Consider the following 27,396-nt stretch of genomic DNA (forward strand, 5'->3'; position numbering starts at 1 on the left):
TGACGTTCTAACATTTTGTATGGATTCAGTATGGTCTGTTGAATCTTTTTCAATAGCATACAGAACAAAACAAAACAGTTAGAACGGGGTAGGGAGAAATAAACAGAAGCAGCTAGATAGTGCATTGCCTACGGGTCCACACTAACAAGCCCTATATGTTTTATTTCTATTTTTTTTTTCATGCAACAGATCGAGCTCTCTGCCAAAATGGAAGCAGGTGTACAGAAGAATGAGTGAATTAGCTTGTTAATTCGAGAAGTATTTCTACTCCCGCGCGACAAAAGCAGCACCAAACACCGAAAAGTTCTAAACAGCACTAAACACCGATACGCAAGAAGAAACTGAAGTACTCTTTCTGGAAGCAAGAGTACATAAATATAACTATTTTCTTGTCTCTGCAATTTTATAGGAAACATAGAGGTCTCATGCCTTCTTGCGTTTTAGTGACACTGATGGTGCAGTGGCCGCGCGCATTGTGTTCTGTACAGCGATGCTGAGGCGGCGCAATTGCTGCTACCTGCTGCCTGAATAACACCTCTTGCAGCAACAACACAAACAAGAGGACGCACCCAGAATACGGTTGAAGCTGAGTGAAATTTTGAGCAAGGCAATATCAGAACAAGAAAGACCGATTAGAGTCGAACGCTTTTAATCCGCTCGCCAAAATACAGAATCGAAATACTCTGCCTGCTCGTATCTGAAGGGATCAGCGTCACGCAACGGTAGACAGTTGCACCTGACAGCCCCGGCCTATCCCTGAGCTATCACGCAAATGCGCAAATGTCCGGTGTAGGGTTTCTTCGACGCGGAGTGTACATGATAAATCCGACGTGCAGGCTTGTCTCGGTCGGCGTCACAAGAATATACCTTGCTTCCGTACACACTACAGCGATGCGAGAAGAGCTTACGCTGCCTAACAGCGCTTGCATGTAGGCTCCCTAACGCTGCCGTAAACTGCTATTCGTAAAAACGTTTTGGAGGACGCCTAAGCTTCGCCTTTGAGAGTGGAACGCGATAGCATTCAAAGATCTCTGGCTGTTTATCAGGCTTCCAGACAACTGAATTATGTTTTCTTGTATATTCAAATTACAATCCGACGCTATCACGTCTGCAGGTTGGTTGTGCGTAAATCATACTTCACGATTTTTCTGACAGATTTTACTTTGAAAAATTCAATTTTGTTCACTAACGCCTTGCGCCACGTGGAGAGCCTGCGCGGTCGGGGTGGTTCGCGATGACTATTTCCGCCAACGACGCCGGATTTTCAGCAACACGGGGCCCTGACGCTATCGCGCTAATAGCGAATAACCAGAGAAACTGGAAATGCAAGAACCCGTCGCTGACGTAAGAAGCGACGCGAACGGCACCGTACACTAAGGGCGCGGGCCTTGCAGGGTGTATCTCCCCCGTCGAAGGAATATCAGTGAATGCGTGGTCCTGTGATAGCTTTAAGCCGCCTTTACCCGCAGCATTCAAGGTCGACGCCACAAAATGCGTGCACTCGCGGACTCTGCTGTCTGCCGCATAATCAACATCCTGCATTGACAGCTTCACGCGCCTCTGTATTACTGCATTTACACAGTATGACGGAAGACAGTTGCATGACGGCGCACATGAGCGCTTTTGTACGTGCGCGAATTTGCGAATGAGTACCTCGAGATTCGTGGTCTCTCTGGGAGATACAAAACTCAATGCTTGTGAATAACATGCTTCCGAAATCAAAAGTGCGCGAGTGGCTATGGCACCGCTTTGCGCAGTTTTGCTCTCGAAAACTTAGCTTGGCTAAAAATTTAAAAAAAATCGCCAGCTCTTCCCCTGTCGAGAAAATGGGGGTAAGCGAACCTCGTGTGTGTATCTGACCTTCGTCAGGGTAACGTAAAGTTCACGACATGTCACAGTAATGAAACATAAATGTTTATTAAATGTATGCATCGAGGGAAGGAAACGTACAACGCAACGGAAGGAAAAGTTGCACGAAACGGAAACAAAAGTAGAAGGAAAGAGAACGAAACATACCACGAAAGGGAACGAAAAGTAGTAGGAAAGGGAAGAGAAAGTAGCAGGTCAAGTACACACACGACAACCTTTGCTTACCTCCATTTTCTCGACAGGGGAAGGGCTGGTGATTTTCTTTGTTTCTTTCGTTCTGTGTCTCTATCTCTCTCTTTCTTTTTTGTCCCTGGTATGTGTCATTGAGCTTGGACCCTTTCTGTACTCCAGGATCGGCCCACTTTTCAGCGTGACACCACCACTACCGCCACCGCCGAAACGTGTGAGCCAAAAAGCTTCGCTTAAAAAACGCCTAGACTTGTGTATGACCAATCCAGTTGGATAGGAAACCATGAAAGCACGTAGCTTTTATTGTAGGAATAATTCAACGCTGCAGAAAACATCAACTGCAATAACATCGAATTGATATACAAACACTACTTTTTTTACAGTTAGGGCCACACTTGTCTGCTAATCACCAATGCCCGCGTACCATCGCTATCACGCTCCCCTATCACTGTTCCCAGCATGTTTCCATCGTATGACTTCATGGACACGGTTGCGACGGTAGATCGAAACATTCTCATAAAAAATGTTACACGGTGTTTTCCACGTTACAACTATGGGGTTGAGCACACTGTCTGACAACTTCCCGTTGAAGTGAAAAAAAATTGAATAAACGGGTACCATAAATATTGTTTGCAAGTCCCTGTAAGCGAGAAAAGGTGTCTTGCTTAATTTTTTAAAAGCCGCCGAGTTTTTAGAATCCAGCCTACGCACATTCTCGAAACTTTTAAAGGCCAGGATCATATGATGGTACAGCCTAATTTAGCTGAAAGGAAGATAGGTTCGACAATTAACAGCAACTGTATAATGCCACTTCACACACTGTTCACCGAGTTGCATGTCTAGGTTTCAGCTATAAGTAACCACAATATAAAACGTACTTTGAAACATTTTGTCTCAGTTAGAATCACTAAAATTATTAGAAAAATTCCATATTTCCTAACTGTTCGGCTATGTGTACAGTTAATTAAACAAAATTCGGCACCCAATTTAAAACGATCCTTACTGCGTAGTGTTTGGATTATCTGACGCAATGTTTTAATAAAATATGTGCACCGAACGTACTCAACGCTGTCTGACGCCTTATACTTTTTCAGCTAAGATCCTTAAAATTTACCATGCTGAAGTTAAATATTCACTTTTTGTTCGAAAACGTAAAAGCTTGCTTTCCAAGTGCGTCCTTTTCACTGCTATACAACGTTCTTGCAGCAAAACTCACTCCATCAACGTGTTAGTATGATGAGTACTCTCATTCTTCTATTTAATGACATTAGGAAAGTCAGAGTTTACAAAGATATGTTCAGCTAACCATCCTTGCAGGCATGAAACAAAATACTGTGAGCTTCAGTTTGCAAAATACGGGAATAAATTCTATAATTATATATTATATACAAGGAAATAAGAAAAGTAAATAAATGCTCGTAACGCGAGGATGCATTTTCAAGGACGACAAAATTCAGCAAATCCTAAGGAGAAATGCGCGAACTGGAGCATTTCTTATGTTCGACCTGTACAAATGTTAGAGCTCGGACTAACAAGACGTCAAATAAAGGAAAGAAAGAAAGAAAGAAAGAAAGAAAGAAAGAAAGAAAGAAAGAAAGAAAGAAAGAAAGAAAGAAAGAAAATGAGGAAGAAAACAGCCTGTCCGAATCCGTAGTTAGTCTCACTCATTGTATGCAGTGTTCTGTAAACTCAGCTGGAACGGTCGCTGTTTTCCTCTGTGTTTCTGTGGCCCTCATGCGTACGTACACCAAGCCGATCCCGGTTAGTAGAAAACTTTGCTCCCAAGTGTGATGCAATCGCCCGAGGGTGATGAGGCTTCACAATTCTTCAGCAGCGTGCTCGTGCATTTATGCAGAGTTTTCGCCGCTCTACTGCATCTCCGGCCACCCTCTTGGTAAACGCCATCTTGTTTAAGTCTAACCACCCGTCTGCAAGGGCCATGAGGGGATGCTGCGCGCGCGTGAACGCGTTCGTTCCAGCATCTTTTTATTTTTCCGTCACTGCGAGGAAGGAAATTCAACCAGAGAAACCCAGACATAAAGTACATTAAACACTGCAGGGACGCTTCCATCAAAGACGAACTCCTTTTTTATGACAGTTCTTCAGCTGACCTTCGTATTGCAGCTCGACAGTTCCGCGCGATTAGGAACAGCGTATAGATAACAACATTTGCAGTGCTTGCATGCCGTGAACGATCGGAACGTATAGTTGGGTTGATAACTGCTCTTCCCTCTTGAGCTCAGCCACGTACCTGTTAGCCACGTACCTGACAGAGCCAATGGATCCGTCGTTTCTTTGTGAAGCTCACTGAAGGGTATTGCTTTTAAACAAATTAAGTGGGCTTAGAAACACCGTACGAAAAGGTGGGAGTGCGAAGCACAGACACAAGAGGAATGAGAAGGACAACAGTTATCGTTCTTTCGGTGTCTGTGTCTCGCACGCCTTCCTTTCTCTAGGTCTGGAACCGTACTCTTACGCTATAATTCCCTTCGTAAGAGGAAAGTCCAGCCAATCCCTATGCTGGACATAGTTTTAGCGAAGGCAGCCAACCAACGGCAAGCAGCACTTACGAGTGAAAGCCTTTGTGAATTAGGCCCCTTAGCCTTCCGAAATTTGCAATGCAGTAATCAATGACAGAATCCCACTATGTAAACTGACATTAGAAGTGCCATTAAAGAGCGCACATCTCGTTTGAATGACAGTTTAAAAAACATGTCTTCTGCTCCCCCCCCCAGATCTTTCTTTAGTCTAGGTCCGAGGCTCTTGACAGGGCGTTGTCAGTGCCGCTCCTGGACTTGAGTTTTTTGGTCAGGAAGCAAAGCCGTTCAAAGGCACAACAATCACACAGAGTGCGAGATGACAAGCAGGAAGCTTGCCGGAACATTAAATCACTTGTAGCATCTTTTAATTGACCGCAAGAGAGCGCAACTTTCCAATCTCCTTTCCATGCACTGCTGTCACGTCTAATGCCAAGCGAGGTGCGAAATTCGCTCTCATTTTTCCTTGTTACATATAGCAATCGAGCCGAGAAACCATGTATGCGCACGATGTATGCGTGCAAAGAACGCGTGGAAATTCTCGCGCTGCTGAAGAGCCCGGTGGCGCTTGAGCGCTCGCAACATACGCATCCATTTGCCTTCGCTAACACCGACGTGGCACGCCACCCGAGCGAAGTTTCGCCGCTGTAAACGTTACGCCTCACAAAGAGGCGGTACCCCATCACGCCATAGAAATCCTCTTTAGCCTTTCGTCACAGTAGTCGTGCCGCTGTACTATGAAAGATATGCGTAATGACAGAGGTTGATTGAAAGCCGAGTAAAGGTGTCGTGACGATCTGTGGCATTGTACAGCTACAGCATTTACAGCCCTGCTACGATTGAATTCGGCACGAATATTTTCCGTCCTCTTTTCCGTTACATCCGATATCCACACACGCGCGCTCAGCGCCGATTTGTGCTCGCATTCCTTTCTTTTCTTAAGAATCATTTGCGCAATGCAATTTTTTTCAAGTGCTTCGGCGCCACAAAAGCGAACATTATTGTGAAACTGTGTGTCGAAACTTAAGCTATCCTGACTATAAACGTGCTGCAATTCTTTTTCATGAAACAATCTATTATTTCGGACATTTGCTTTCTGCATGCCTGGGCGATATATTTACAATATTGCGCATCACTTAGAAATATAATTTGCGCTCAGAACAAGAAGCAGCCACTGGCCTCAACTAAATCTCAGCCACATATTTAAAGATGGCCAGTCACCGCCACAGAAGTGTAGGTCGGCTCAAGCAAAATGCCCCCGCTACCCGCCACGGTAATTCAGTGGCTATGGGGCTACGCTGCTGAGCACTAGGTTGTAGGTTCGATCTACGCCACGGCCGCTGCATTCCGATGGAGACGGAATGCACGAACGGTCGTGTATCAAGCGTTGGGGGCACGTTAAAGAGCCCCAGGTGGTAAAATTTATTCCAACATCTACGCCGTGCCTCACAATGAGATAATGGTTACGTCACGTAAAACCCCAGTATTAATTTTTTTCATGTCCATACTCGATTCCACATGAATTATATTAGTCATTTCCATGGACATTATAGCGTTAGTCCCAATACACAAGACACACTAAAGGGGGTTGATAACACTGATTTGGTGTAGTAGCAGTGAATGACATGTTAAAGACGTGGTTGTTATCTTTCGCACATACGTAGTTTCTTGATCAGAGTGATAATAACGATTCTATTCGTCATAGTTATATCTATGTTGTCATATCTTATCCCCCGAAATACTATAATTAGAAACTGACACTCTCAAGCTACTCCAGGCAGAGTGTCCTTGGAAGTTCGTTCTATATACAGTAATAGCTTAAGAGTAAAATTCGTTCAGCAACTTTCATCTACACTGGACGACTGCATATGTGAACCAGAAAGAATTTTGAAGACAGAACATTATTAAATTGCAGGTATATGGCATGTGCGAAGCATGTGCAAGAGCTTCTACCCTGCATGCTTATCACGGACCCTGGTTCTCAAGAAATAAAAGGGGGAGGGGGGGACACGTAGGATAAGTAGTAACCGCAACACAGACACATAAAATTTCACTAATGAAAGGCAAGATGCTTGTGCTGTTCAAGTCATCTTTACCGCGGGCAGGCCCGCATCGGGCTTTGGTCGGTGCGCGCCAGCGGTAAGGCGTACTTTATCAAGACGTTAGCGTGGAGCGCGCGGGTCGAGGAAAAACCTGGCCAGTATAACCCCCCTCCGTCCCTCGTGTTTCCCGCGAGTGCGCGGGTAATTAGCCCCGTCTTTAATCGATTCGCCTGATCGATGGAGCTTGTTCCCGGACATTGAACACAACCCGCCGAAATCCCAACAAGGCACGCAGGCTTTATGGGCCCCTGCGTTGCAACAACGCCGCCAGCTTGGTGCAGCCGCGTTGCCTCCTCCCCCACGGCCTGCATTGTCGAGGCCGCGTCTAGGGGCTTTGCTGCAGCAGCGATGCGGTGCGCAAGGCCGTTCGCGGGGGGAGAGGGCTCTAAAGGAGGTGGACAGAACGCTGGTTACTGAAATAGGGAAAGAGACCTTTTGTTTGCCGACCATTTTGTTTTAGAGGGACGCGGCACTGGGGAATGCGCTAGTAGCTCTTACGGCCTAATTTTCAACCCGCCGGGGAGAAGACAGCCGTGATTAATAACTCTCAGGCTTTTCTCAAAATTCAGTTTTGCTTCCTTTGTTGTTCCTTTTTTTCGGGTAAAGGGGTGATTATCTATGTACGTGCGCACTAAGATATGTCAAGCGGCATCAATGTAGCATATGTTCTTGTGATACACAAGTTGGGAGTAAAGCTCGACGTCTACTCGAAAAGCTGCGCATTTGCGTCCTACCGTTTTTAGAATTCGGAGTGTCGAAACATTTTATGCACTAGGATTTGTGCTTTCTTATTTTTTCCTTTTTATAAATATTCTGCTCTTTTGAAATAGACTGAACTCTGTGTGCAAGAACTTTTGTCCCGAACACACTTGTTTACATTCTGTCGGGATCCATTGGCATTTCTCGTCTTCTCGACGTGCTCAGTATTCTTAACTAAAAGCTTTCAAAACGTTGGCCAATTGTTCAGCTTCAGTCACGTTAATGTGCGGATTAAATAAAAAAAGTGCGCGCGAACATGTATTATAATTATGTCCAACTCATTCTTTGATATTTCTTTCCGGTTATGTCCGGCCCTTCTACTTGATCACAGTGGTTAGAGTGCGTACTTCATATACCCATACCTTGCCGTCATCACATGTGCAAGGTGTGGTTCTGCACAAACATGAGGGAACATCTACGTGCACTAGCTCATTTCTATGGCAATCAGTTTCAGTGTGACCCGCCGGGGTGGCTCAGTCAGCTAAGGCGTTGCGCTGCTGAGCACGAGGTCACGGGATCGAATCCCGGCCCCGGCGGCCGCATTTCGATGGAGGCGAAATGCAAAAACACCCGTGTGCTTGCGTTGTAGTGCACGTTAAAGAACCCCAGGTGGTCGAAATTAATCCGGAGCCCTCCACTACGGCGTGCCTCATAATCAGAACTGGTTTTGGCACGTAAAACCCCAGAAAGAAGAAGAAGTTTCAGTGTGACTGAGGGCTTGCTCTTCTATCAAAAGAGGCGTCTATAAGTGGCTGTATGCGTTAAACATGTCATAGATAAAGTGTTAGAATAGAATCTACATAAGGTGCCCAAAATACGGCCTTCGTAAACTTCAAAATTAACAAAAATTATGAACCTGGTTCATTATTTCAACACTTGAAGCTCCTGAGTTAGTGGATTGAACCTCAGTCCATAATCTCACGCCTACTTCTTTCGTTCCAACGCCAAATAGCTTTTTTCAGATTCTTGGTGCGTGTGTCACATCGCGTTACAAATGTGCGCGAATGCATACGTGCACAAGAGCGCGTTTGCACAAATGCGCCTGCGCACGCGTCAGTTTCTATTGGGCCACAAACGCTGGAATGAAAGAGGCTAATAATAGTCAACTTCACCATTGCTTTCGCGTCATACGTCTCTCTGCTCCCGCCTTTCGTCAACGGTATACCCTCGACAAAGATCAGACATCGCCTTTGTCTTTGTAAACATCCACTGCGTCGGAGTCCTAGAGTGTGCAGTCGCATGAATTGTTGGCATTTCGGCAAAGCTCGTGAACGGTGCTCTCTACAGACATAAACGTTGCATGACATTAAATTTGTGACCTGTGCTATGCACAAACGAAAACTACGCATTGAATTACACGTTACATAGGATGCCAATGAAGAAAATTGAAGGCATCGCATTTAGTTTCTTAACATTTACTTAACCGCTTCATACCCGCCGCGGTGGCTCAGTTAGCTAAGATGTTGCGATCCTGAGCACGAGGTCGCGGGATCGAATCCCGGGCGCGGCGGCGGCATTTAGATGGAGGCGAAATGCAAAAACGCCCGTGTGCTTGCGTTGTAGTGCACATTAAAGAACCCCACGTGATCAAAATTAATCCGGAGCCCTCCACTACGGTGTGCCTCATATCAGAACTGGTTTTGGCACGTAAAACCCCAGAAAGAAGTTAACAGATTCGCTTCACATACATTCCTACGTGTGCGTTTAACCTGCGTTACTTTTTCGGTGTATTTTTTTTTCTAGCTTTATTAAAGCAAAACAAATATGTTAACACGGTTCATTTGCTTTTTTTTAGTTACATACCCTGCATGCTCGGTCACTAATAATATCGTAAATTTGAAAATCTTGCCTAGAAGTGCCACAAATTCAAGTGACTGAATCGCTCATTTCCCCCTGTAAAGCGTGCACTGCCTGCTACGCAAGCGCGCACACTGCGAAGAGAACTTATGCAATTGTTATATTTTGCGAGTCATTGCATACCCCATGCTTCGTTGCAGTTTTGGTGTTCACTACAGTTGATATGAACCTATTTTCAGCAGTTGCATCTCCTCCTAGCAATCGTGATTTCCGATGTATTCCTGAATTCGCATCGACAAGGTTGGCTTCTCCCACCGCTGTAGCAACCTCGCGGATACACGCTAGCTCCTGACGCGCTCGGAAATAGCGAAAGCCTTACTAACCTAGTCAAGCTGAGTTTCGCTGTCGCCAGCAATTCGACCTTCATTTGACTGCAGCTGCACTGTAGCCTTGGCAACGCATCACATGACTCGCCGCGCCGAGCTCCGCCGGCTTGGCGCATGCGCTCTCCGCCGCTGGGTCGCCGCCTGACCCCGTCACTCGCCGCGCGCCTGGATAAGAGGAGCTACAGTGTTCTAGAAGCTTTTCTAGTGGGCTCACTCGCCCATCCTTCCTATGCTCTCCACTGAAGCGGCCGCGGTCGCCTGCTAATGCGCCCTCTAGAGGCGCTGCAGCAGCTTCCTCCTGAACTCGCCAGTGGTCCGCCCGTTTCGCTGTCTCGCGTGCGGGTGGGTATTTGTTCTATGCGGCAGTGGCGGTCGGTTGGCAGCGACTTCGTTGCTTGCTGCCGGCTTCATTTCCGTGTAGTGCCTGTCTCTGCGTGTCACCCACGTTACAGACGTGTGTCCCGGGTTGGCGAAAATTCCTAACCGTCGCCGCAACTATTGTTTCGCGCCCGAGTGCCGTACGGGGTACAGCCGCGTGAAAGGCGCACCGAAGGCATCCTTATTCAGTAGAGAGGTTTATTGTCCCGTAATCGGGTAAACGTGGGCGGACCGGGCGTTGGAGAGTTGTTGCGTAACCGTAAAAGTGAGCGACCTGTATGCCGATACCACCTGGTGGTGCAGAGCTCAAACAGACAAAAACAGCTAATATTGCAGTAACCAAGTGTATTTACTTCGCTGCTGGTGTAAATTTTCGGCAGCAACCCGATTACGCCACTGCCGAAAATTAACACCAGCAGCGAAGTAGAATAATCATTTTCATGCGTTTACTCGCGCTTTAACTGCGCGCTCGCATACCACGGCGCTCTCCAAACACCATATGTATTTTCCCTAGTGTTAGTTTAATTATTGCCAGCATTATGAAGACAAAAAAACCTTGTATATTAAATGTATCTTCCTTATAACCATCCGATCTGATCAGCCAGTGGATCTGGCGTTGCGCTACTTGGCTCGAGGTCGCTGATTGGACCTCTTCCATGGCGGCCGCATATAAAAGGGGGCGAATTGCAAACACGCGCGTGTGTAATTAAATTTAGATGCACGGTTTCATCACGTCAATTCGCAATTGACGTGATCTAAATGACACCTGTTGTGAACACACTCAATTGAGCGTCCTAGGCACGTTCCCACAAGGCGTCAATTAGATCACGTCAAACATTGGCTTCAAGTTAAGGTTCAATTCTGAACACTGGGGTTAGAAGTTGCTAGTCCTAATACACGTTGTGTAACCAACAATTCTCATTCATTCATGCGCGCGTTTTTTTTACGTCTTCATATTTCTCAATTTAAAGCATGAGTCTATTTATAGTATATTTTCGCATACTTTTGTCATGCAACGTTGTTAAGTCATAAACATAAATGGACATGTAATGATAGGCATATTTGCTACGGTGACTCAGGTCTCAGCATAGATTTTCATAAGCATCACGCAACAAATTTACTGTGCCACCGAACTTGGCACATTAGCAATTAATAGCAAGATCCTAAAACTCCTTGTGGCTTAGAAATTATTCGTTATATAAGCTCGTGCAGTCGCCAACCGCTGGAAAAGGCAAGACATTTTACCAAGACACTAATACTGCGTTCTTCTGTGCACGAAGTTCACTATTGCTGTTGGTGTTTCCATAAGTTTAGTTTTAATACTTAGTTGGTGAAAATAACAGGAGTCTTATAAATGAAGCTGTCCCGCCTAATATAGGGCCAACATCGCACAAGGAGTCCGCAAAGACAAAGACTAGCGTTGTTTTCACAACCGAGTCACATACGCTTGTGCGCAGAAAGAACACTGAGCACCAAAAAAAAAAAAGTCCTACGAGTTTTTTTTTCTCTCTTTTTTTAAGGGAGACGTAACTTACTTTATGTGGGCTTGTTGTATTGAATTATTAAAAAAGTTGAGGCGACTGCAGCAAATGCCCGTGGTAGTAACAGGCATTAGATATTTTCCCTTCTTTTTATTTGCATTTGCACGATACTGTTTTCGATTTCTACCCCATGTATGCAATATTTCCATGCTGCGGTTTACCGCTCTTACCTCTGCTTTTGACAACAAGCTATCTGCCTACTTTTGCTTTAGTCATTGAAATGGCATTTCTTTTAGTTTTAAATGTTCAGGCATTCTGTTCATTTATATTCTCTTCAATGTTTCCAATGTTGCGCGAATCCACAAAGCCACTGACTCAGTGAAGCGTCGATAACTGACAAAAACGCATGCAGCACACATTTTCCACAACGAATAAAAGCTTAAACTCTGCTTCAACAGTTCATTCCCAACCACAAAGCCTTAATTTGTTATGCTTTTAACTCTCCCTTTCCAGCACTTTTCCAACCCTCCCGTCTGACATTGTCTGAAGCAACAAAAGCCGGCCCGCAGAGTTAAGCTTACTGAAATGACCACCAAATGCAGCAGCTTGAGGCGTGAGCGAAAAACCCGGCGGTGTCAAATAAACCAGAAGCACATCGCGCGCAATTTGACGTCGCATACAAAAGTGTCAACGCGGGTGTTGTACACTGCGCGCTCCATCCTTGTTTTGTTCCAGTCGACTAAAAAAGCTTGTCTGCGTGAAACAATTGTCGGAAGAGTAATTAAATATGGCGAACAACTCGTTTCATTTTTTTCTTATTTTCTCCGCCAGTTTGCTTGTTTCCTCGTTCGCGTGGTCGGTGGTTGTGTAGAGCACGCTATCGCGGCTTGGCAGTGTTCAATGTTTCGATTTTCCGGCGGCCGCTTTGTCTGCGCCAAGTTCGCAAGCTGGTGATAGTCACGAGAATGAACAACGAGAGACAGTGCATTGAGGACATGGCGCTTACACATTTGTTTCTTTTCTTGTGTTTTGTCGTTGGAAGGCGGTACCATGTACGGCTCATTTTGGAGCAACGAAAGTGACCTTGTTTGGCACTGCTAATTTAGTATGCAACTCGTTGCTAGGGAAGCACGCACTGAAAAAAAAAAACTGTCAGCTCTTCCACTGGGGTGGAGATGGAAGACCAGCGAAGCTGTACTATGGTGGGAATTACGTATTTCCAATTATGACTATTAAGGTGTGACGGTGTAATCGGTTATTTCAACTATTAAAGAATGAGAAATATATATGATCCGGTGGTTTTCATTTATTTAGTGACCACAGGGACCATGGCCTTATGGTCGCTACGGCACACCACCATAGGCTGTACGGCAAAAGTTGGCACATTCTTCATAAACACGTCAGCACCGCTGCGCGCGTTCGGTGCGAACGCGGGCAAAACGCCGCCGCCATCGACAACAGTTGTGCGCGCTGTTCGTGTGACCGCATACAACCGCTATTAAAACGCTGGCTAGGTGACGAACGCCCAAACGCCGTTGTCGACACTGTTAGGGGAGAGGCCAACGCCTCCTAGAAGTTTTAGGAGGCGTTGGAGAGGCGGGCGAGAGCCCAGAGAGAGTCTGGGGCACAGGCAGCAGAGGGCGGCAGGGCGGCGCCGCAGTGGGAGAGCGGGCACGCACACGCACAGTCTATACTCCATCTCACAAGCTGTTGTCAGCACTGTGGAAGCTACACGAATTCTTAGCCAATAGGAAGGCCGAATGCCCCTCGAGATGTGCTCATCCGCGTCACGTCGTCTGCTCAGCGTCTGCTTGCCACCCTGTTGCATGCTCCATGGTTGGTGGAATGACGCAAAAAAAATATTAGAGAGTTTTAGTATTGCGGAAAATGTTTGCGTTAGCCTTAGCATGTTACACACGCTAAATCTTTGCGGAACGCTGTTCGATAGGGTTTTAGTACAGTGTAAGAAAACAATGCGCCGCTAAGCGCAAAACTTCGCCGCGCCATCTAGCTGCAGGTAGTCAAAGCAGATAACTGAGCAGCTCGACAACCAAACTAGCCGTGTGGATCCACGCCAAGCCTTGAAACGAGCCTGCATGGTCAAGGCAAAGGTCCGAGGGTGCCGCCATGTTTGCAACGCTAAAAACTTAGCGAGCGTTTAGCGTCTCCGCTATATTCGAAAAATGACGGACGCACGCTACGCGCAAAACTGAAATAGCGTTCTGAGCGTGCGCAGTCTGACCCCGCTATTTCTGTGCGTTTAGCGTGGTGCCATTTTCGCAATACTAAAACTGTCTATTTTGACGCCGTAACCAGAAGCTGCGTTTACATGCATGCGACAGCAGAGCAGAGCTTTACCTATACGATTTCCCTACAGTCACCTTGCAGCCTCCTTAGCAAGCAATAAGGACGAACCTCATAAATGTTCACCTGCGGCACAGCGTCTGCTCGGCGTCTATACTTGGCGTTTGCTCGCTACCGTCATCCAGTACCATGCTACAGCGGGGTAGTAAATTAATGATGCAGTGAGCAATTAGACTTTGATAGCGTTCCGCATCGTCAGCGCATCACCAATGCTAGTGCTATGGCGCCATCTGCTAACTATAAATCAAACCAGTTTTACGGCTCGGTGCCGTGTCTGTAGTCCTATAGCAGCGTGAAAACAAACAGCCGTGCTGAATAATTGCGACAAAACATACCTCATGATATGACCTCAGGTTGAGATGTGACTTAGCGATGACGAATCTTGCCCTTTGTTTCTTGCTGACAGGGCGGAAAGCCAGTAAAAAGCGCGAATTGGGATCGAAGCGGGCGGTCGGCGCTGTATGTTTCTATAAGTGAACACGGCTATTATGGTCACCGGCGATAACTACCACAGTAATTCTCAGTATAGGACGTGCATGCGCAAAGGTCCTAACATGTCACGTATAGCTGTAGAGTTTTTTGTAGTGAGCAAAAATAAAACTCTCTAGCGTAGCCAAAAATCAGCCAGTTACTCCCCGAACTATATTTTGCTGCCTATATATATTGCTATATATTGCTGCCTCGTACGTTCGGCAGCATGGAGGAAGGAAAATACAGGAGGGAACATACAAGGAGGTTTAAAAAAATAAACCTACTTGGGAACGTACCGCAACGCGATTGTCGCCGACTGCCCAACACGTGATAAAAACCTCCCAGCACGGAGGAAAGATCAGAGTGCGCGGTAGGTTTTAGTACTCCCGGCTGTTTCTTTTTTTTTTCGATACCCATTCGAAATCATCAGAAACTCTTGAAATAAACAAAAACAAAAAACAAGGAAAAATATTCTCGCTTCCTGCATGTGTACAGCTGCCGGCCGAGCGCGCACCGAATAAAAAGTACCAGTAACCAAACATCTCGGCAAATCTCGGATCCTCCGTGATCTCGACGCAAAAGGTCACATGTTGAACCACCACTGCTGACCACTGCTGAGCACGAAGCGTTCGCTTAACAAAGCTGGCTGCGTGACGTAATGCTCCCTCCTATATTTTTCTTCCTCCATGTTCGGCAGTGCTGACAACAGCTTGTGAGATGGAGTATAGGGTGCCTCCATGCCCTCCTCGCCCACCACTCCCCTTCCACTGGGAAGCCGCGTTTGCTCTCCCCCGTGCGTTCGCTCCCCGTGAAAGCGTGTGTCCTTCGCCCTCGCTCGCTTTCACTCGCACATACAGCATACGGCCAATGAGAGTTTTTTTTTTCCTATTGCCGGACGCGACGATCGAAAGGTGAGCCCTTAACAGCTTCGCTGTAAATAGAAATTGCTCGCGACATCGTGGGTTTTGTTGGGCGACAGCCTATTCTCTTGAAGCAGCCAATGTGCATACGCAGAGATTCCTTTCTGGGACTGAGGAGAAGTTCTCTTGTCGAAGAGTTTGTTACGCCCTGAGGTTTCTCTCGTTTACCAATCGTTCATTAATTCACGAAGTACTAAAACGCTAAACTATAACATCTGATTACGCGCTAACAGATACCACAAGTCTGCACCTTGATTTCATACATGACACAGGCCTTACAGTATATACATATAACATGATGCAATATACCAGGCATTCACCGAAAAAAAGAATATAGGGGCAGTAAATGTGTTCCTGATTTTCGCTTCTACGATCTCGCAAACTATCGGAAGTTATAAATGAATACATATAGTGTGCATTAGGCTCTCGCATCGGCGAGCAGAATGGCAGCATGCATATTATCTCACCGCTATCAAACTGTAGGTATGAGTGTATTGACCTTCAATGTCACTGTCTCTAAAAGTCATAAGCATGTCAGTCACACCATTCACACACGATGCCTATGCTAACTTGACGACGCCTTGCTGCTTCCTAACAACCTGTGAAACGCCACTAATCTACGGCTCGAAAACAACAAAAGAAGATTGAGCGCTTAGCGATAATAAAGTTTTTGGGTAAAAAAATTTCCCGTGCTGTACGTATCTCTGGGTAATGGTTTATCGCCGCTACAAACTGCGTCGCTTGCAATGACTAAATATATGTAATTATTCTCGTTCATTTCATGATTTCATTTTGATAGATATGTTGCCTCCTTTGTTGCTTCTTTAGACGTGGGTTTATGAAAGCATAATAGGCAGTGTTTGTACCCCTTTTCGCAGCAAAGTTCCCACGTTTACCTTAAACATTCTCGTTCGTGCATTCAATATATCTGAAACAAAATAGGTTTTTAGTGTTCCTAACATGACTGTCGGCGCAACGTTTTTGTATCCGGAGTCTATAATTACAAAACTCGCATGCATTATCATTTTTAGGTTTAACTGAAACAGGATGTCCTTATTAGCAAAATCAATATGAAAGACTTCTTCTAACAAGTGCTTAACTGAACATTAGAGCTGCCCCAACGATGGCCGTGAAATGTGAAACAGGATTCTTACCTTTGGTTGTTTGATCTGTAGCTTCATTTCTGTAATAAAAATAAATGTGCCAATGTGAGAAATTCTTGCGCTTCTCTAATCACACACACACAAAAAAAATAGTGAGAACACTATGTTTTCTTTTTCAGAATATACAAGATGCACATTAGAATCATGATATTAATTTCGCATTCAACCCATTTGCAATTAAAATCTCGTCACTAGCTGTTTAGTTACAGCAATAATTATGTACTTAATTCGCGTTAAGCTGGGCGATTTTTTTAAATATTGTCAGAGCGAACTACTACATGACTTCAGCAGACTTTCTTTCTGCCGAACTTTAGCACGTTTGTACCACTTCATACAGCCTACTTAGTGTTTCCATCAACACGAAACATCCGTAAACCTAAGTGACTTGACACAAAATACTCTGTCATCTAGCAACCACTCGGTGCCTGGGTGCCACTGCATGTCTTGTATTTGTCTATTTTTTGTGCGTATTGCCCAACTGGGCTAATGCCTGCAGCAGTGCATTTTTCAGTCTTCTTGTAATGCATTTAAAAAGAGGTTAAGGACTGTCGCTAGGCTAAACATTTTAGGTATTATTAAACTTTTTCTACATCTCTCCATCATCACAGCATAATAAGAGCGAAATTATAAGGAACTAACGCTATCCTTCACAGGTGATTACGCTGACTACAGGTTCTCCCAGCGAAGGTGCTTAAATGCAAGTTTATATCAGAGAGTGTGAGCTGCGCAAAATATTTGTGTTCAAAAAATTAGTAACAAAACTGAATTTTGAACATACATCTTGTACATTAGGCAATGCACGCGTGCTGCTTTGTTGCGTGCTTAGCCATAAACCATTCGTCCGCGAATAATTGCCTACAATGCCTGCAACACCTACAGCTTAGCATGATGGCAAGAACACATTAGAACAAAAAGATACCAGAATACTCCCCACAATTAAGCTAACTTTTGAGAAAGGAAATAATACCATGACAGTAAAAAGAGCAAGGCGTAAAAGTACAGACGTAGTGTGTTAAAAGGACAGGAACAAAGTTTCGCGTGCTTGGCGCGACTACGTGACTAGCACAGCCGTGCTTTATGACCAGCCTGGGAAAAACCATGGGAGCTTTAAAAGGCTGGCAGAAAACAGCAAGAATGAAGGAGAAGAAAGCGGGCGTAAAGGGAATTAGAACCCAGGAACAAGCAGCCACTCATTTTAATTTTTTTTTCTTTGCTCTGAGCCATGTCGCTGGACCATTCCACGCAGCCTCCATCTCCTTTCACTGCGTTAGCCTAGCACTTTCAAATCTTGCGTTTTTATTTAGCAGCTCTCCGATTTAGAGGAAGCGTGAACAATGTTCGTGTGTAGTTTTGGAGCGTTTGTATGTATGTGTGTGTGTGTGTGTCTGTGTGTGTGTGTAAGAGAGAGAGAGAGAGAGAGGAACATAATACAGAATATAATACAGAATTGAATACAGAACCTTGATCTCTGGCCATGCATCAGAAATTGAACAAGAAATAGGACCGAGAGGAGCCGCATTTAAGCATAAAATATAAATTCCGAGAGTCAAGGATACTCAAAAGCGAAAGGTGTATTTAAGAGAGAACGCGACGATTCACATTTATGCTCAAGCAGGCTGTGTTGCAAACAAATACAAAAAAAAAAAGAAAACGCTGTAGGATGGAAGCCCATCCTGAAATAGTCGAAACAACGACAACGCCTTGCTGCAAGAACAAGCGAGCACCGGGTGGTTTTTTTTTTCCGCCACCCATAAAAACAGTCGACAGGGAGTAGCCCGTGGGAATACTCCGAGTGAAAAGAACGACGACCCGGCCCTGTTGTGATACGGTGCAAAGGATCGAAAGCCAAGAAGTGGTTCCCGAAAGCAGGGCAAGATATGCGATGTTTTTAAACGTTCCCTTTGCTTGTCTCTTTCGGTCGCCGGTGTAAGAGGGTCTATGGGAGCGAACGGAGCAAAATGTTGGCCAAACCTAGCGGAAAGCGGAAGCCACGGAGGCGTGCCACGCTGAGAAGAACACGTGGCGTCGAAGCGCGAAAAGCGGGTCAGGAACGCTAGAAAAAAGGAGCAGATAGTTTAAGTAAAGAAATAAAAGACGGTGTACGAAGTGAGAGAGGAGTATAGTGTGCAAAAAAGGAAACGACACCTCGAATACTCGGTGCGGACTCGGATCGAGACTCTCGTTGAAAGAGCATGGAAACTGGTAAGGTAACCCTCAGTTCTTGTCCCGGACAAAAAAGCAAAGGTAAGAAGGAGTAAAGGAAAATGCGCGAGGGTGGGAAAGAGCGGAAGACAAAGGCGAATGTAATTCTAGCTGAGTTGTTCGCGTCTAGAGCCGTATCGACTGTATCCCGCGGGAATGACACTACGACGAGGTGGCCCGAAATACCCGAGTGCTCTCGCCTACATCACGCTCCTTTTCTTTATAGGCTGAGCAGTGAGAATGCTTGGGACACATTCGTGCTTTACGATTAGTATTTTCGTCTGTCTAGATTCGCATCGGCGGCTCGCACTGACGTCTTTATTCCGGACCATGGCTGCTACAGACGTCTTTCTGGTCGGAGATGCTCTGTTTTGGCAGGAGGCATCAGTGTGGTAGTAAAATTGCGCAAAGCAGATCAAGAGCCAAAGAAAAGGAGTGCAATGGAAATTCGAGCACTAAATTTTGGCAATTTCATTTCATTAACACTCCATATCCACTCAAGTTACCGGCGCTTTTGTGCGGAAACGACACTGAAGTTTCGCGGGATGAAGTTACGTGAGACTTGTCATCTCTTCTGCAGCTTTCCGTTCGTATGCCTAAAATTTTGTTGTCGAGCCCTTTCGGAAGACGATATTTAGGCGTATTGTGCCGTGTACTTGGTAATGTCAACAGTATCTACGAAACAAACAATTGACCATATCACTGCTTTTATTTCTTACACGTCTTTAGGTTAGAAAATGAATGTTGGGCCCAATCGGCATACGAGCTCTGGCTGGTAGTTGAACTCCTAATATACGGGAGGCGCAATCATCGTCCATCGACGATATCGTGGTGGGAGGTTGAACACGCTAGCTTGTCGAGTTCCTTCAAAACAACGCATGGCAAATGTGCGCAGCAACTCGTTAATGTAGCTACTGAGTGTATGCCTGGCCATGCCCTTTAATGCGCCCCTTGAGTGCCTGGATCACTTCAGTTGGCAGCGGCAGCCTCAGGCAGCAGGAGTTTCGACTGAGAAATGCAGTTATTGTGCAGCTTAGTGCGCTGTTAAGAACTTTGCATGTCTTTTTTTTTTTTAGATGCGAAGCATCTTATGGTCGGGGCTATGTCACTCCCTCCCTCCCTCCGCCGTGCGGCGTCCACACCCCTACTGCGCATGCGCATTGTCCTCCCCTCCTCTCCTCTCCTTGTCCCATCTCTCCTCCCTCCTCCCCCTCCTCTCCTCTCCGACGCTCCTCTCCTCTCCGGATTGCGCAACGAATGGCAACACCTGCGGCTCCGCGCGCGATATGCGAAGCAGCTTAGGTTAGAGGCGCGACGGTAGGCGCCCCAGAGACACCGGCAGCAGTCCCCAACGTCGCGCGCGTTCGGTGCGAACGCGGGCAAAACGCCGACGGCGTCGACAACAGTTCTGCGCGTTGCTGGTGCTGCTGCATGTCCAAGTTTATACAGCTGATAAAACTACCTTGAGTCGACCCCATGGCTGCTTCACATACTACTCAAGGTTCCCCTACGGGAAGATGGTGTAATTTCTTTTTCTGCGGTCCTCGACTGCACTTCCCTTCTCTTGGTATCCATTCTGCAACTCTAATGGTCCATCGGTTATACATCCTACGCATTACATGGCCTGCCCAGCTTCATTTTTTCCGCTTAATATGAACTAGAATATCGGGTATCCCCGTTTGTTCTCTGATACACACCGCTCTCTTCCTGTCTCTTAACGTTAGGCCTAACATTTTTCGCTCCATCACTCTTTGTGCGGTCCTTAACTTGTTCTCGAGGTGAGGTGATGAAACTAGCAAATTTACAGGTGCAAGTTGGAATCAGCTAGCGCAAGACAGGGGTAATTGGAGATCACAGGGAGAGGCCTTCGCCCTCCAGTGAACATAAATATAGGCTGATGATGGTGATGTTTTTTTTTTATTTCTGCCATAGATGGCGCTGTGCCCACACACTCTTTTCACTTGAAAATTAGTATTCACAAACGTGTAGCTCCACTAACGTGAAACCGGGGGAAGTGCGAAGCAGTGATGCGCCGGTGTTTCCCATATGTTAATTCACCGTTGGTTTGAACTACACAAGTGCAGGATTTGAGCAGGATTGGAGCTACATTAGGCGCTGCATTCACATTCTTTGCTTGTGTAGTTCACAAACAGCGATAATGCAGCTCCACTACCGAGAAACCTGGGGAACTAAGTGCGAAGCAGTGATGCGCCGGTGTTTCCCTTGTACTATTCTTGCACAAGTGAGGAGGAATCGAGCACTTGTTGGGTGGTGGCGCCTTCTCTTGCGCTGCGCTGGTACCAGACTGGCGTTTCGGAAGCGATTTTCACGAGTTTCTTCTAATTACCGCATATCCCTGGCTCATACTCGCATATCCAATGCGAGTATGCGCCACACGTGATTTTATTATCGTTAATTGTGACGTAACTGACAAGCATATGACGTTATTGATGTCACCTATCATGCTATCATGTCATGTTAGTCATACATTCGTAACAATGCCAATTTTGGTATATACCAAGTGAACGAGACGCGAGTGTTTCCGGCATATCTGGTTTTTGCGCGTGACCACGACGACATGACATCACATTAGACGCCGAAATCCCAGGCCCCTAAAATGATTCGCACTTAAAACGCACCACAAACACCTTAAAATTTTAGAGTCGTGTCACGTATGCCTGTAGTCGTACCTGTACCTGTAGTCGCTCTGCCCAGGAACGAGGGCTGCTCAAGAAAGGACTTTCTACGGGCCCATTTACACTTGCGACTAGGTGAGGTAACGCGACCAAGTCAGTCGCAAAGCGACCAGTCGCAAGTAGTCGCAAAGGGTCACCGTTTCTCGAAAGGCGACCGTTTCGGGCTAGTCGTTCGCTGCTCGATTTTTCAGTCACGCAACCGCAGTCGCAGAACAGCTAAACCAATCACATGCGACGGTATATGACGTTCGTATACGCAGACGCTTATTTTACGCGGCGATGATATTGCAAGCAGACTTACGTGAACGGCATATCGCGAGACATTTCGGTTTAGCGACTCGTCGGTCGCATTTGCCGGTGTGAACATCGTTCGTCTTGAGGAGCTTTGTGGTCGCCAGTCGCACTCGTTCGCGGGACGACGTCTAGTCCCAAGTGTGAATGCGCCCTTAGGCGGTATTCACACCGGCGACTGACATAGGTCGCGCGACTAAGTTGGTCGCAATGCGACGGCCACAAATGGTCGCTTTGGTCGAAAACCAACCTATTTTGTGATTTCACTCACTGCAGAATTCTTCAGCTCCGCGACTGGAGTCGTAAATGTGCTCAACCAATCAGCGGCACAGTAGTAGGACGTTTGAATTCGCTCATGGCTATTTCATGCGAGCAGACGTTCATATCATGCTAGCTACGCTCATATCATGCGAGCAGACATGAAAGGAAGGTAGCGCTCGTCGGTGTGATCATCGGTCGCAGTGAGTAGCTCTGCAGTCGCCAGTCGCGGCCGGTCGCACGACCTCCGTCAGTCGCCGGTGTGAATGTCACCAAGAGCTGCCACGGAAGACCACGAATAGATCCGACAGACTTTTATAGCGAGCGTTGGCTCATAGGCAATAAGTTATCTGAGTGACTACTAGCATTTCAGCCTGAGGAGGGCCTCCATGTGTTTATTGATGCGAAAGCGTCGCATGGCCCATTGAGCGAAAAAAAAAAAAAAAACACCGCATATCCACGGGGTGAATGATGATGAGTGGGCGAAGCTCCAGAGGGAATCATCGGTAAACCGTGAATCTTCCGTGTAATTAGCCCAGTCTCGCCGCACTAAATCGAACGATTGACTTCCACCAATGACACGCGCCATATGTGACGTCATTCCTATTTTATAACAGCGCCCTTCATTATAATTGCACCATCTCCCGCTTAAGGGGACGCTAGCACAAACGCGTTAGAAACGTGCAGTACTCTCTAGTAAGGGGGAGAGGCCACAGCGTCTTACGCAGCCGTTTACACATGCCGGAACGTGCACCGCGTTTGCCGACGCAATCAGCGTTTATGAATACGGGGGTAAGGCGGAGAGGCCACAGCTTCTTACACGGGCCCTAACGCGCTAGCACAAACGCGTTAGAAACGCGCAGTCTTTCGTTAATGTTGGGTCAATGCCTCCTTTACTAGATGCCTGCCGCGTGGTCCGGTAAACCCGGTTCCGTGCCCTCTCCCATTTCTCTTCTCCGATGATGATGATGATGATTTATTGGCATCCCCTTTGAAACGGGGTGGCGACAAATAGTCACCTAGCCTGCTTGATTTAATCAGGTATACTACACATGTTCTTTATCTCGCATTTTTGTATACCTTTTTCAAAAATTTAGCTTGTACCGCTGCCTATGATTTTAAGAGATCAGGTCGTATCCATCTTTTCCCTGCTTTTTTTCCACCAGTACTCTAATCGTCTCTTGCTGATCTCTACGGCTGATCTGTTTATGTTTCCTTCCACTTTAAACCCAAGCGCTTCTGGGAGTTGCACGTTACCTACGGTTCTCGCTGGGTGGATCCCGTCGCATTCCATTAGGATGTGCTGAGTGGTCTCTGGATTTTTACTGCAGCATACACATGTCTCATCTAGTTCCGAATATTTGTTCCGATATGTTTTCGTCCTTAGGCAACCGGCTCGAGCCTCAAATAGCAAGGCACTGCCCTTTGTGTTATCGTACAGATTTTCCCTTCTAATTTCTTTCTTCTCATTCTTGTAAATCTCCATTGTCCTTTTCGTTTCCATTCTTTGCATCCAATTCACGGTCTCTATTTCTCTCACTTTCTTTCTGAGGACCCCTGGTTGTCTATTTACAGTTTCGATTATCCTGTACTTGGTTGCCAACTTCCTTGACCTCTTCCTCCATTCTGTGTCCACGCTTTTCATGTAGAGATACTTGTGCACTTTAGCCGCCCATTTATTTTCATCCATGTTCCTGAGCCTTTCTTCAAAACTAATTTTGCTTTGTGCTTCTCTGACTTCAAAAGAGGCCCAACCCATGTTTCCATGCACTGCCTCATTTGTCGTATTACCGTGAGCTCCCAATGCCAACCGGCCTACTGATCTTTGGTTAACTTCTAAACCCGCCAATATATCCGATTTTAAGCATATAATGGCATTTGCGAATGTTAGCGCTGGCACCATTACTCCTTTCCAGATTCCACGCACCACCTCATACTTATTGTGGCCCCACAGTGCTCTGTGTTTCATTAATGCTGCATTCCGCTTCCCCTTTATTTTCAGATTATCTTGGTGGGTGCTTGAGTAATTCTTTCCTTCGTTTATGTGTACGCCGAGGTACTTATATTGCTTCACTATGGGTATTACTTGCTGTTGAATTGACACCACGAAGTTACTCGTGTGTTCATTAAAGATCATAATCCCTGATTTCTCTGTGCTAAACTTAAGGCCTAGATTTGTCGCTGCGTTCCCACAGATATTCGCAAGTATCTGTAAATCTTTTTTATTGTCCGCTAGTAGCACAATGTCGTCTGCGTACATCAATCCAGGGACCTTCTGTTGCACCATTTGTCCATTACGCATGTAGGATAAATCAAAACCTAATTCGCTGTTTTCCAGTCGTCTTTCTATGCCCTTGACGTAAAGCGTGAACAACAATGGTGACAGAGGGCATCCTTGCTTCAATCCTTGGTGAATTCCCACCATTTCATTTCCTTTTCGGCCTTCCCATGCCACTTGTACTTGGTTGTCTCGATATATCTCCCTCAGCAGCTCCACGAAATCGTCATCTATGCCTTCGTATTGAAGAATATCCCACAACAATTCCCTGTCTACGTTGTCATAAGCTCCTTTAATATCTAGAAATGCTAATATCCGCGAAAAGGCAACGAGCGCCGCTTGTGGCGCACGTCTGCAACTTAGATCACGTGCTGCGGCCTCTGAGATTACTGTAGCATCTGTTACCGTCTCGGAGTCGGCAGGCGCTATCGAAGCGCCGGCGGAAGTCTTCGACCGCCGCTGCCGCCGCCGCCGGAAGTTGAAAAGGCAACGAGCGCCGCCTCACGGAATTTATGCTGAACTAAGGGAACCGCCGCCCAATGAGAAAGCGAGCAACGCGATGGGCATCTAGTAAAGGAGGCATTGGTTGGGTATTTATTGCCATCGTGGTGCGTGTGTCCATGTGCGCTTCGTGGGTAGTGGTTAGCGCCGCGCGTTCGGAAGCGAGGGGTCCCTGGTTCGATTCCGCTACGGACACAACTTTCGGAATTTTTTTTCTCATAAAAATAGACGTGGCTACCTACTACGACGACGACGACTACTACTACTACGACGACGACTTCTACTACATACTACAGAGGAGGGACAGACCCACACCCTAAGGAGCTTCGCCCCAAAAAAAACGACGTCTATAGTCTGCAGAAGCGAAATGGCACCTGAAGTAATATTGGCTGCGATGCCACGTCCCGAACGCGTCTCGACGGAGCAGAGCGAGCGAAAGGCAACACCTGTGAAAGGTGTTGCGTGAGGGAAAAGGTCATCGCCGAGACGCCACGTCAACCGCGCGCTCATTCTTGGAAGCCGGCGCGCGGTGCCCCAGCCAGCACCGCAGGCTGCTGCTGCTTGCTGGCTCAGACAGCACGTACCGCTATGGTACATTACTCGCAGCGAAAAAGTCGAAGGACCACTCAGCGGCGTTCGATTGGGCGTTAATGCTTTCGCATTCACAACGACGTCACCGTGAGGTTCCGTATATATATTTAGGTATATGTATGCTATATGCCATGCTATAGACGGTTTCATGCTCGCGATAACTGCAGCCAGCGTGCCGCCCCAAAGAAGCTTCCGGTCACGTGCCTTATCAGTTTATGTTTTAACGTATGGTTGCTTCTTTGCCAGTTACATTTAGCAGCTTCGTCAGTGGGCAAAACCGGAAGCCGTGCAGGGCCAATGTTTGTAATTAGTGAAACGGTCTATATGACATGCGGTATATGCGAGTAATATTGCAACACCATTCCATCACTAAAGTTGCTCCATACCAGGTTTTTCATTCCTGGCAAGACTATTCCTCAAAATTTTGAGACTGGCAGCCCAAAAACAAATGTCATGAAACAAAACACCGTCAGCGCATGCCTTGCATCTTAAATCTTCCCATACCTAAATATTAAAAGTGCGAAACAATAACAAAGCTCCAACCTGAAAACTATTTAATTTTATTGGCGCGATTGTGCACGACCTCTGTGATTGGCCCAGGAAAGTCGTTTGAAACATACCCGATACGGAAAAGTGGTGGTAAAGTCGCTAAGAAAGACAATGACTTTAATTAACAAACATAAACAGGATTCAAACAGAGGACCCCAAGCACAACAGCCGTACTTAGTCAGCTTTCGTTTACTTCAATTCATACTGCCACTACAGCTACGCGTCTTACACCTCGTGTAATATTCTAGCATGTTGTACTCGCGTTCATTGCTTTGCCCTTATGGCGAAACTGTGAAATTTTATTTAAATATACATATATGCTAGAGGGCAAGTGCAAACTACAGTAGAATAAGTATGCAGACCATATGAACACAATAAGCATATTCAGGTGCTTATTCAGCAGCATATTTGTTCGGGAAGCACACTTGTTAGGGAAGAAACAAAACGTAAGGAGCTACTTTTTGAACTGTTTAAGACATTATGACACACGTGCACAAATGAATCAACACTGTTGGCACTCTGCAAACAAGGTTAAATATCTAAAAGGGTCCGAGCTCGCGCTAGTTGGTAGTCAGTCACAGTTTAACAAATAGCGCGGATTACAATCAGGACAAAAAATGCCGACAAAGAAGGAGTGCTGACTGCCAATAAAGTACATTTATTCTGCATATATGTATGTATATAGATATATATATGCCCGACTGCCAATACAGTACATTTATTCTGCATATATATATGCCCGAGAAACAGGGAGGGGGACGGAAGTCGTCATGTGTCGACTAGCTTGTCCTGTTTTTTTTTTTTTTTTTTTTTCGCGCTGTCTTTGTTAGCTATGAATGTTAAAAAATTCTTCGGAACTCTTCATTTCTGCGCTCGTCCTGTCTGGTCTTCCTTTCTCGTGTCCTCGTTTTTTGGCGCTAAGTCGAGTATGAAATCTGCACTGCCTATACTCTGTCTTCTAGGCTTACACATTTCTTTTTCTATCCCGTCTCGGAGAAACCAGACAGAACAAAAAGATTATGTTTGTTTCTTGTCACCGGACGCTGTTCTTTTGCGCCCGTAAAACGCAATTTCTTCGCTCTCATGAGAACGAGCTGAACGTACCAAACAGTGAAGCACACGCAACCACAACCATTAATGGACAAAAAAAGCCCATGAAAGTGCCATTATTTCCCTCGTTTTGAGGAATAACGATCCAAAGCAGTGTGCTGTGTGTATTAACTATTCCTGAGTGGGATGCGCTGTCTTGAACACAAAAAAAAAAAAAACACGCAGCTCACAGGCGCCAGACGGAAGTATTTAACACGAAAAAAATGCATATGGAAAACAATATAACTTTTCTTTTAGAGTGATTTGTCTGCAGCATGGCTCTTTGTGTCAGTCAACGCAATCTTTTTCTTACACGCACTCGTCTTGGCAGGATAGCTAAATAAGTTGAGCTTTACAAATGCCCTTTCTTTAATGTTAGGGTAAAAGCCCATTCATGGTGTGACACGTTACATTAATAACAATAAAGCGATGGTCACCGAGGGTTGAATTATATTTAGGAGGAAACAAAACCTCATCTTTCAAAATAATTTATACTTAAACTTGACAGTTTAATGGCACCAATGC

General features: G+C 46.0%; 1 protein-coding gene across 5 annotated transcripts in view; it reads right to left on the reverse strand.

Moving 5' to 3' along the window:
- LOC119456398 (irregular chiasm C-roughest protein-like) overlaps positions 1-27,396 on the reverse strand; it is an 812,164-nt gene that overhangs the window by 325,396 nt on the left and 459,372 nt on the right. For all 5 annotated transcript variants that reach the window (XM_049669811.1, XM_049669813.1, XM_049669810.1 and 2 more), the window contains one exon: positions 16,408-16,436. The gene's annotated coding sequence lies outside the window, so the exon portion shown is untranslated. The remainder of the gene's footprint in view (positions 1-16,407; positions 16,437-27,396) is intronic.

Source organism: Dermacentor silvarum, chromosome 6 (assembly GCF_013339745.2).
Source record: "Dermacentor silvarum isolate Dsil-2018 chromosome 6, BIME_Dsil_1.4, whole genome shotgun sequence".
Classification (NCBI taxonomy): Eukaryota; Metazoa; Arthropoda; class Arachnida; order Ixodida; family Ixodidae; genus Dermacentor; species Dermacentor silvarum.